This window comes from Parasteatoda tepidariorum, chromosome 6, assembly GCF_982258835.1.
Source record: "Parasteatoda tepidariorum strain Cologne lab strain chromosome 6, Ptep-v5.0, whole genome shotgun sequence".
Taxonomy (NCBI): domain Eukaryota; kingdom Metazoa; phylum Arthropoda; class Arachnida; order Araneae; family Theridiidae; genus Parasteatoda; species Parasteatoda tepidariorum.
In genome coordinates, this window is record NC_141760.1 from 54,263,231 (window position 1) to 54,272,907 (window position 9,677).

Consider the following 9,677-nt stretch of genomic DNA (forward strand, 5'->3'; position numbering starts at 1 on the left):
TCTCATGTTTGTCGATTATGTCTACGTAACATACCAAGTTAATGATTTTGAAACTGTTTCTCAATTTTGTCTTCAATTTCGTTTCTTAATGGTAAGGTCCCTTTATTAAGAAAAAAGATTGAGATTTCTTTGGTTTTCCTCAGCGTATAACAGATAAATTGATATTTTTCAGATATTCTTTATTTAATAGTATTTTCCTTCACAATTTATTCATTATTGTTTCTTAGCATTATTCTCTAACATCATTGCGTTTTCGAGTTCGATTATTATTCCGAATTAAAGTTTAAAAATTAAAAACAGTGGTTCATTATTATAAATAAATATCGTCAGATTATTTATTATGCAACATTTTATAATAAGCCTATTTAAAACAGTATATAATTTAATCAACGGTTTTACAATCATTGAACAGTTGTTACAAATGTTAATAAGTTACATTTACTTTCATAATAAGCTTTTTGTGAATCTGTTTTCAGTCAACATATGTATTTAACATAGGTGTAAAATTAAAAATTTTTTGGAGAATCACTCAGCTATAAAAAAAACGCAAATAAAAATATATTAAAAAAAACAGTCAAGCACACACATACATTAAAAACATTCATGCACACATTAAAACCAAAGCACAATAGAAAAAAACAAAAAAATAAAAATTTCAAAAATTTCCTTAACAGTAAATTTCTATATTAATGAAGGACTTATTAACTAATCTATCGGCATTAATTAAAAAGTTTTGTGAGACATGAGAGATACTGCATAAAATTTAAGGCATATTGTGAAACAATGACGTGTCTCAATTTTGACGTTTTATGTTCATAAAAAGAAAAATAAGCCGTTGCAAAATTTCTCTTTTATAGTCATCCTGTAAAAGATCATTACTGATCATTATATAGACATTCCAATTTCAAGGAATGATTACATAAATATGCGAATTTTTATTAACTTATATATATATATATATATATATATATATATATATATATATATATATATATATATATATATATATATATATATATATATATATATATATATATATATATATATATATATATATATATATATATATATATATATATATATATATATTAACACTATTCTATACATTTCAGGAATGTTCTTTTTTTTCCTTTCAATTTTTACTAACTTCCTATTATTTTTTTATGTAAATATTAGGAAATTATTCGCAAATGAATTTTATTTGATTTTAATTTTCAATATTAGTTTCGTGATTGAAAAATTGTACAAAATCTAATACAATCTTAATGGCAGCAAAATATGCTTATTATAAAATAATAGAATCTATATAAATTAGTCAGCTTGTAATTAGTGAGGAAATTGCATTGCCCAGAGTACCCAAAAGGTAAAAAATAAAATTAGCAAATGTATTTGATTTTTAACTTTTTATCCGATGGTTCTGGGATCTATCATAATGTTCTATATTCATAATTTAACCTTAGATGCCTTTAAAATCGAAAAAAATACTTTACCCTACATGTAAAAATCAGCCATTTTTTAATATTTTTTGCATTTAGTGCAATCCAGTTTTCCAAATTCAGAGACAAATTTTCAAAAACTATTTGATAATTAAATAAAATAGCTTAAATAACATTCTATTAAAAATTAAAAAGAACACGAGTTAGATTTAAAAGGAATTTGTTTTTTAAAAAAAGGAGAATATTTTGCATTATTGGTCGAAATTAAGAGGATATTAAGTATAACTGGATTCTATCAAATTTTACCCAGTTATTAAGCTTGAAACAAATCATAATATGAATTTCGAGTTCAAAACAGTTGTTTGCTGCCATATGATGTATAATTTGTCTATCATTCAAAAATAAAAGTGATTCTGCAGCAATCAAAAACTCGCGAAAAAAAATATTTGAATTGCAAGAAAACAAGTGATAAATAGTTATCAAGCATTAAAGTTTTATTCTAGATACTGGTTTCAATCTGAAATCTTATTGAAGAATAATCTATATAACTATAGCAGGGGTGGCCAACCTGTGGCTCGCGAGCCACATGCGGCTCTTTGAAGGATTATTTGTGGCTCTCGATAATTCCCTTTTCATTTTCGTGCTATTATATCCCATTTCATTTCGAATTATTATCATTCCGCATGTGTTTCAAAATGCCTTCTAAATTACTGAGAACAAGTATGAAAGATTAAATGCAACGTTTTTCAATTCAAGGTGAGTTTTCCGTTTCCAATATAATTATGACACAAAAAGCATCTGCAGAATTAGAATTAATAGAGATGCAAGAAGATCAAGCTCTACAATTAAAATATAAATCACCGTCGATTACTGAACTTTGGAAATTTGTACCAGAATCGAAGTAAAATCGAATTAAAAAAGGCTGCTTGTCGAATTATTTCAATATTCAGAACAACGTACCTAATTATTTTATTCCACTTTAAAATTCGTGAAATCCAAACACCGATCAGTATTAACTAACCAGCATCTCAAAGAATTACTGAGAAGAGCTGTTACCAATTATTCAGTAAATTTTAAAGAATTACCAAGAAGTAAAATAAATACGTTTAATTTTAAATTCAATGCACATATTTTGTACTTTTACTTAGATGTTTTCAATAAATATAATTTACGTAAAAAATTTTTTAATACCTTTTAAATACGTATTTAATTGCGACTCGCGAAAAATTTTAAATTTTGAAAAATGGCTCGACTATGTAGGAGCTTGGCCACCCCTGAACAATAGTATGGTCCTAGTCACAAAAATTTAAAACGCTTTGAGGAAGAAAAAAAAAAAGAAAAATGACAGACTACGTTTTTCAACAAACACTCTATAAAACCTAGGTGACTAGGCTCTTTATTTACTGGAAAAAGAAAAGAAAAAAAAGACCATGTTTTTTTCTAACTCTGATTTTGACTCTTAAAATGATGTTTTACTAAGCATCATTATGGTGATGCTTATTATAACTTTAGAAGTTAACTTATAAGTTTACTAAGCATCTCTATGGTGATGCTTTGTAACTTTATGTATAGGAGATTTTTCTTCTGTCTACAAATAACTAATGTATTTGCAACATTAAAAAAAAAAATTTAACTCTTACATGTAATTCGTTTTCTGAGAAGGTAGTTTTATTTGAGTCCCATAGTGGATTGACTGTCCCATAGTGGAAGACATGGTTCCGAGTAGATAGCCCAGCATCACTGACAGTGGTCATTGAGCGGGTGGGTGACCACTTTGAGCTGACTAAGGTAAGTTCGCAGTATCGGTCCTAGTTAAACTGTTTTACCGTAGATAGATCGACTTCGGGTGCAGGTCGTCAGGCTACGAAATAAGGGAAGCCATCCCCTCTACAGAGGATCAAAATTGTGATGGCATGCCTTCGAATCATTCTCATGTATATTTACAAGACAGTCGCCAATAGCCCTTTGTCTGGTAAGACGCAAATAAAGCACCACTATATACTACTTTATTTGAATTTCTTTTCATCAGCATCATCAGTCGTCATCAGCATTGGAGGGGGGACACTAGTTAACTTGATCTCAGGAATTTTTTGCATATTTCTAGTATGTTAGTAATATGTCGAAAATATATATAGTATATTTGAGAATTATCTCAAATTGCGTGTGACAACTATACTAATTCTTATTAAGTGTCAACTGAAAAAAGGTTAAAACAACATTTCAAAGTTGAACAACTTCCGACTTGTTACAGTAAAATAATCTTTAATTTAAAAGGTACCTTTATATCTTTTAAAAGTATTATTTTAAAATAAAATAAATAAAAAAAAAACGCTATTGATTTAAAAAAAAAATCTATAGTTTTCATGCAACGGATATGTAGCGGAGTTCATAAGAATGTGTTCAATGTGAAAGAGCAGAATGATTTATTGAATTATTGATTTAAAATTTTTTTTTATTTTAAGTATGACCCTCAAACATTGATGATTGATTTTCTCTGATTAGTGATTTTCTCTGATTTTCTAAATTTTTTTTTTATGCACTTAATTTCTTGGTCTCATATCGCATCCGTTGTTCATTTGATTATGTGACGATTCCATTCCATAAAGGTTTTAAAAATTTAAATGCAAATTGAATTTGACCATTTGATTCGATGACCAGATCAGACCTCAGGATCTTAATCAAATGTTTAATTGGCATGCGATTGACCGAGAGAAATGCCACCAAAACTTTGGGCTTCGTAGTTGAGCTCAACTTTGACTCATGTTTACAAGAGAAAAGAACACCTGGAAAATCTGTATTGAAACAAAAATAATCTTAAATTAAGGAGCATGGTTGAAAACCTAGAATGTGACAAAAATGCGCAGTCACTAAAAATATGTAAAAAGTTAAAGTTTTAGTTCATTTACTTTTCAAATATATCTTTCTAACTCCTGTGGATTCGTAGTACAACGGTTAAGCTATCTGTGTTAAGCTATCTGTGTTAAGCTATCTGTCTTCTGACTAAGAAAGCGGGTGTTCAAATCGCAGATGAGACGTATGATGTGTACTAATGTATGTGACGTGTACGTCCATGCATCAATTATCCCCATAATTTGAATGTAGCGGTTAAATTCCATACATAAAGCAATTGCTAAACTTTTATCGATACTGTATTCCAGTGTTTCCCAAAGTGTGGTAGGCGTACCCCCAGGGGTACGGGAACAGTTTAGCGGGGGTACTCGTTCTTTTGCGAAATATCTTGCAACAAACGAAATTTTCAAAAAATTTTATTTAAAAACAATTCTAGCCATGAAAATTTAAGATTGCGTATTTTTCTATTGGCTGTTTTTGTGCAGTTAATAATGAGTGGTGTCAACAGCCAGTTGTGATTTTTAATCTCTGGGCAATTTTTTTATAGTAAAAAGTTCACTTTTTTATGAGTGGTACACACAGCGCTACAAAAAATTTAGAAAGGGTACACAAAAGTCGTAAGTTTGGGAAACACTGCTGTATTCTGAAAGGAATATTCGAAAAAGAAAAAAAGTGAAAAGATTTTCGCTCATAAGGCTGTTTTTCGAAAGCTCTGTAGTCGCATGAAATAATGTTTCTTTGCAAATAATATGCTATTTTCATAACTGCTGTGAGTTTGAAGCAGTTAGTTATGACTGTGAGGTCAAGTTTAGCCTATCTTTAGCCAGCACCTAATCAAAGTTTATTCTGAAAATGGCGTGAAACGTCAGTATGGAGAAATGCCACACTTTTGAGAAAATGAAAACCGTTTGTGGTATAATTTTTTCATATTTTGAAAACGTACTCCAACGCTGCGTTATCTGAGCTCATAAAAAAATGCAAGAATTAAAATAAGGGATTGATTTTGATAATTTTCATCTAGGTGGGAAAAGGTCGCCAAAATTGCGAATTTAAAAAATTTAGGTTATTTGTCAGTTCTAAATCCGAGATAATTCTTCGCGGCAAGATGGTATATGGGTGATTCTTTGGAAACATGACAATTCGAACCAAAAAATTTCTTCAAATTTAGTCCTCAAAATAATCAAAAAAAATTTTTGTATATTTATTTAGTTACATTTATTAATATCTTACAGACAGCAATGTAGTTTATTGACATTTGCTCAAGAAAAAAAATTAAAACAGAAATTCACCAAATCTTGAATACTAAGAAAATGACATATTAGCTTAAAAGTTTAAAAAACAATCATTTTAATTTAATAGTAAGTAACTCAACTTAAGCCTTTAGGTTAGATGAACCATAAATTGCTTAAATTAATAATTTTTATCCACTGTAAAAAGAATCAAAAACGTTTTTGTTGCTGATATGCACAGAATAAAATTGCGTATAATAATTAATCATTAAATAAATAAATGACTTTGATTACATCCAAGCATATTACAATCATACATAAACTTGGTATTAGGTTAATATTTGCTTTCCCTCTTTACAGTATACAGTTTAAAAAAATTTCTGGTAACATTTCAATGTCCTGGCATTCATAAGCCAGGATAATGACAGCCACAGGATGATGAAAAATTTGCCATTTTATAGCATTTAACTTTAACATTTTGGCCTAAGACGTTTACATTCCGCAGAAAACATCAAGATTTCTTGAAATAACTCAGATAAATCTATGTAGTTTATGGTATTAGTGATTTCAAGAAGACAGGAAAATGACAACATAAAAACCTACTCACCTTGAAAAATTTTTTGAAATAGATTTTGAACCAGAAAGTTGGTTCTTTATTCATGCAACAAGGCATGTTCAGATAGGATGGTATCTAATCCATCTATTAACATAAGATATTAATTGCTGGCGCTATCTATTTTGGTTATAAATCACTAAATAAAAGTAGCCAGGAAAATGACAGATTTTCATGTGACAAACAAATTATTGACAGAAAAAATTTTTTTAAACGAAGTTTTTGTAAATGATACCCTATGCGTATATTCTAGAAATGTTACAACGGTTGAGATAAAAAAAAATTAGACATCGAAAAATTTATGCAAGTTTTGAAGCTAGTTATTATTGGAAATATTGTTTGTGACATACCAGGAACATGACATTTTGAAATTCAATTAAATTTCATAAATATACGAAACAGTCGATACTAGTACAAGGTCATTTTAAAAGGCTAACAGCAATGCTATTTATTAAATTTTTTTAAAAAAAGTTCTTTTAGTAGTATAGTATTAGATCTTGGAGCAAGAGACTGTGAATTGTCATATTTCGTGAGAATCACTCATATATACTTTAAAATTATAGCTTTGCTTCAAGTGTAGGCCATTTAAACTGTTACTTTTTTATTTTCCTTGGCGAAAGAACTTCCTAAAACCATGTTAATAGATTATCTTGTTCCAATCGGAACTATTGTGTGTTGTTATAGCACTTGACAAGTAGTAACTCAAGTGTTGTGTGGCAAAATCTCGAATTAAGAAGTGAATGGTTAAAGACAAAAGTATACAGAATTTCAGGAAAGGCTTTGACGTATATCACTATTTTGAGATCAAGAGAGCAAATGGGGGAGAAAAAAAAAAGAAGTAATTACTCTTTACTCTTTTTTTATTTTTTTTCTCCCTAATTATTCTTTTTCTGTTAGCTTCCGTTCCTCTCTAGCCTTCAACTAAGAAAAGTACCATTGAAATTATTTTTTTCCACAATAAATCAAATTTCAAAGGTCATATGTATATGAATGCCGAAAATGACAAGGTGTACCAAAAACAAAATTGGATTTAAATCAGGAATTCATTTATTTATTTTAATATTTTAGCACACTTATACGAATAGTTAAATCACAGAAATATATATATATATATATATATATATATATATATATATATATATATATATATATATATATATATATATATATATATATATATATATATATATATATATATATTTTTTAAGGAAAAAAACAGTTCTAGTATTGAAAAAACAGTTTAAGTAAAAATATATAAATAGTATAAATATAAAAAAAAACAGTTTAGTAGTTTAGTATTTTCATCATTTCAAATAATAATCATTTAGAAAACTTAATCAATTTAAATCAATTAGCAATACTTAAAACAAAATACAAGCCTCGAGCATTTGCAAAAAATAAATATTAAATAAATAAACTTTTCTATTCACTGCGTCATCCAAATAGCGCTTTTTTCTTGTTCAAATTACTCAAAACATAAAAAGTGCTAGGAAAGTTTTTTTTATGGAGATAATTCTACTAAATCCATGCGCATTAGACATTATTTATCAAAGATATAATTTCATGATTGTTATGTGTATTTTTAATATCAGAATGATAGTTTTTAGAGAAGAAAATGTTTACTCAGTTCAAATTTATTTTAAAATGAATATATAACCACTATGCATATACATATTGCATTAATATCTAACCCGCAAAATCGTGTAATCTATGTCTAAAGAGATATTTACATCATTGCTGTATTGATTATTGTGATTAGGGTGATCATTGTGATTCCCTACTTTATGATTAGGGACCAAAAAATGAATAGAATTTAAGTGGTGTGATCGAGGCATTGATACAATAATGTAATTCTTCAACTGCAAATTATGAAAATTATTCAAGCGAAGATTTTCTGAGAATAAGCAGTGTAAATAACGTATTATATATTTCATTTGTTAAGTTCACCTGCAGCTTGTGTGTCGTATAGAAAAGTATCTACTGACGAGATATATGCCTTATCAGCATTACGTTGACTATTTCGAACTCATGGGATGTAAATCGTCTTTTAAATGCACCTCTCATCATCATCATAGTTGGCCAGACAGCCCGATGTGAGCCAATTTCTTCCACTGAAGATTTCTGCATAACGACTCCACCGAATCAGCCCATCTCATCCGCGGCCTTCCCCGCTTTCTTGTTCCAATGCGTCTAAAAAGGATTATCTTTTTTATTGTATTGTCATCACTCATTCGAATCACGTGCCCTATTCAATTCATTCTATTTATTTTTATGTACTTAATAATATCGAATTGTTTATAAATCTTGTACAGTTCAAAGTTAAATCTCTTTCTTCAGTTATTGTTTTCATTCACACCACCAAGTATACTCCGCAAAACCTTTCTTTTAAATATTGCGATACAATTTTCCTCCAGTTTTGTCATTGTCCAAGCTTCAGAAACATAATGTCAAGACAGGCCTCACGAGAGTTTCGTAAATTAAGAACTTTGTTTCTCTAGAAAGAAACGTTAGTTTTTTATTTCAGGAAAGAAACGTCGTTTAAAAAAAACAAAAAAAACAAGGAATAGATTCTAAATTTTTAATTATATTTAAATCTAATCAATACTCCGTTATATATTTGTTTACGTCGCACCAGAGCTGCACAATGGGCTATCGGCGACTGTCTGGGAAACATCGCTAAGGATGATCCGAAGACATGCCATCACAACTTTGTTCCTCTGCAGAGGGGATAAGTCATAAGTCCTCTGCTTCGGTAGCCTGACCAAAGAATATAGAGGGCAACCCTCTATATTCTTTGGCCTGACGACCTAAGAGCGAAGTTGATCAGTCTATTGTAAAACAGCTTAACTAGGACCGACGCAGCGTAACCCCTTCGCAAACTGCCCAAAGTGGTCACCCAACCTCTCAATGACCGTTGCCAGTGATGCTTGGTGATTTACTCTGTGAAAAGAAGTTTTGAGAGTTAGGAGTTTTTTTTTTAAAACCAGTTATAGATTCTAAATTCTTAATTATATTTAAATCTAATCAATAATCCGTTATCTATTGTTTTGATTGTCTTTTTGAAATAACAATAGTAAATTGCGAATGAAAAAAATAGCTATTTTTTTTAAATAAATAGTTTTATAATGACAATTTGTTGAATTAATTATGAAAAGGACATGCATTTATAAAAAATTTGCCTTAGTATTTTTCATAACTAAATTCTCAAATAATGAAATATGTTTCCCTAATAATCATTTTCAACGTTCACAGCAGTTTTTTTCAGTACTCCTTTCAAAGGAAACCACAACTTTGCTTATTTTATTCGTTTTCAGCTTGTACCGAATGCACATAAAACAAACTCATTACTAGACAAGATGAAGCTCCAGGGCTGCGAATTTAACTTTAGGACATATATCTAGTTTAAGATAAATAAATATAAAACGATAAAAAAAAATTCCCCCCAATTTTATTATATAACCGTCGTTGAACAGAACTCCGTAGCCTTGTAGTTTTGATTCCAACCCGAAAGGCAAGGGAACTATTGGATTAAGCATTGGGAGAAGCATG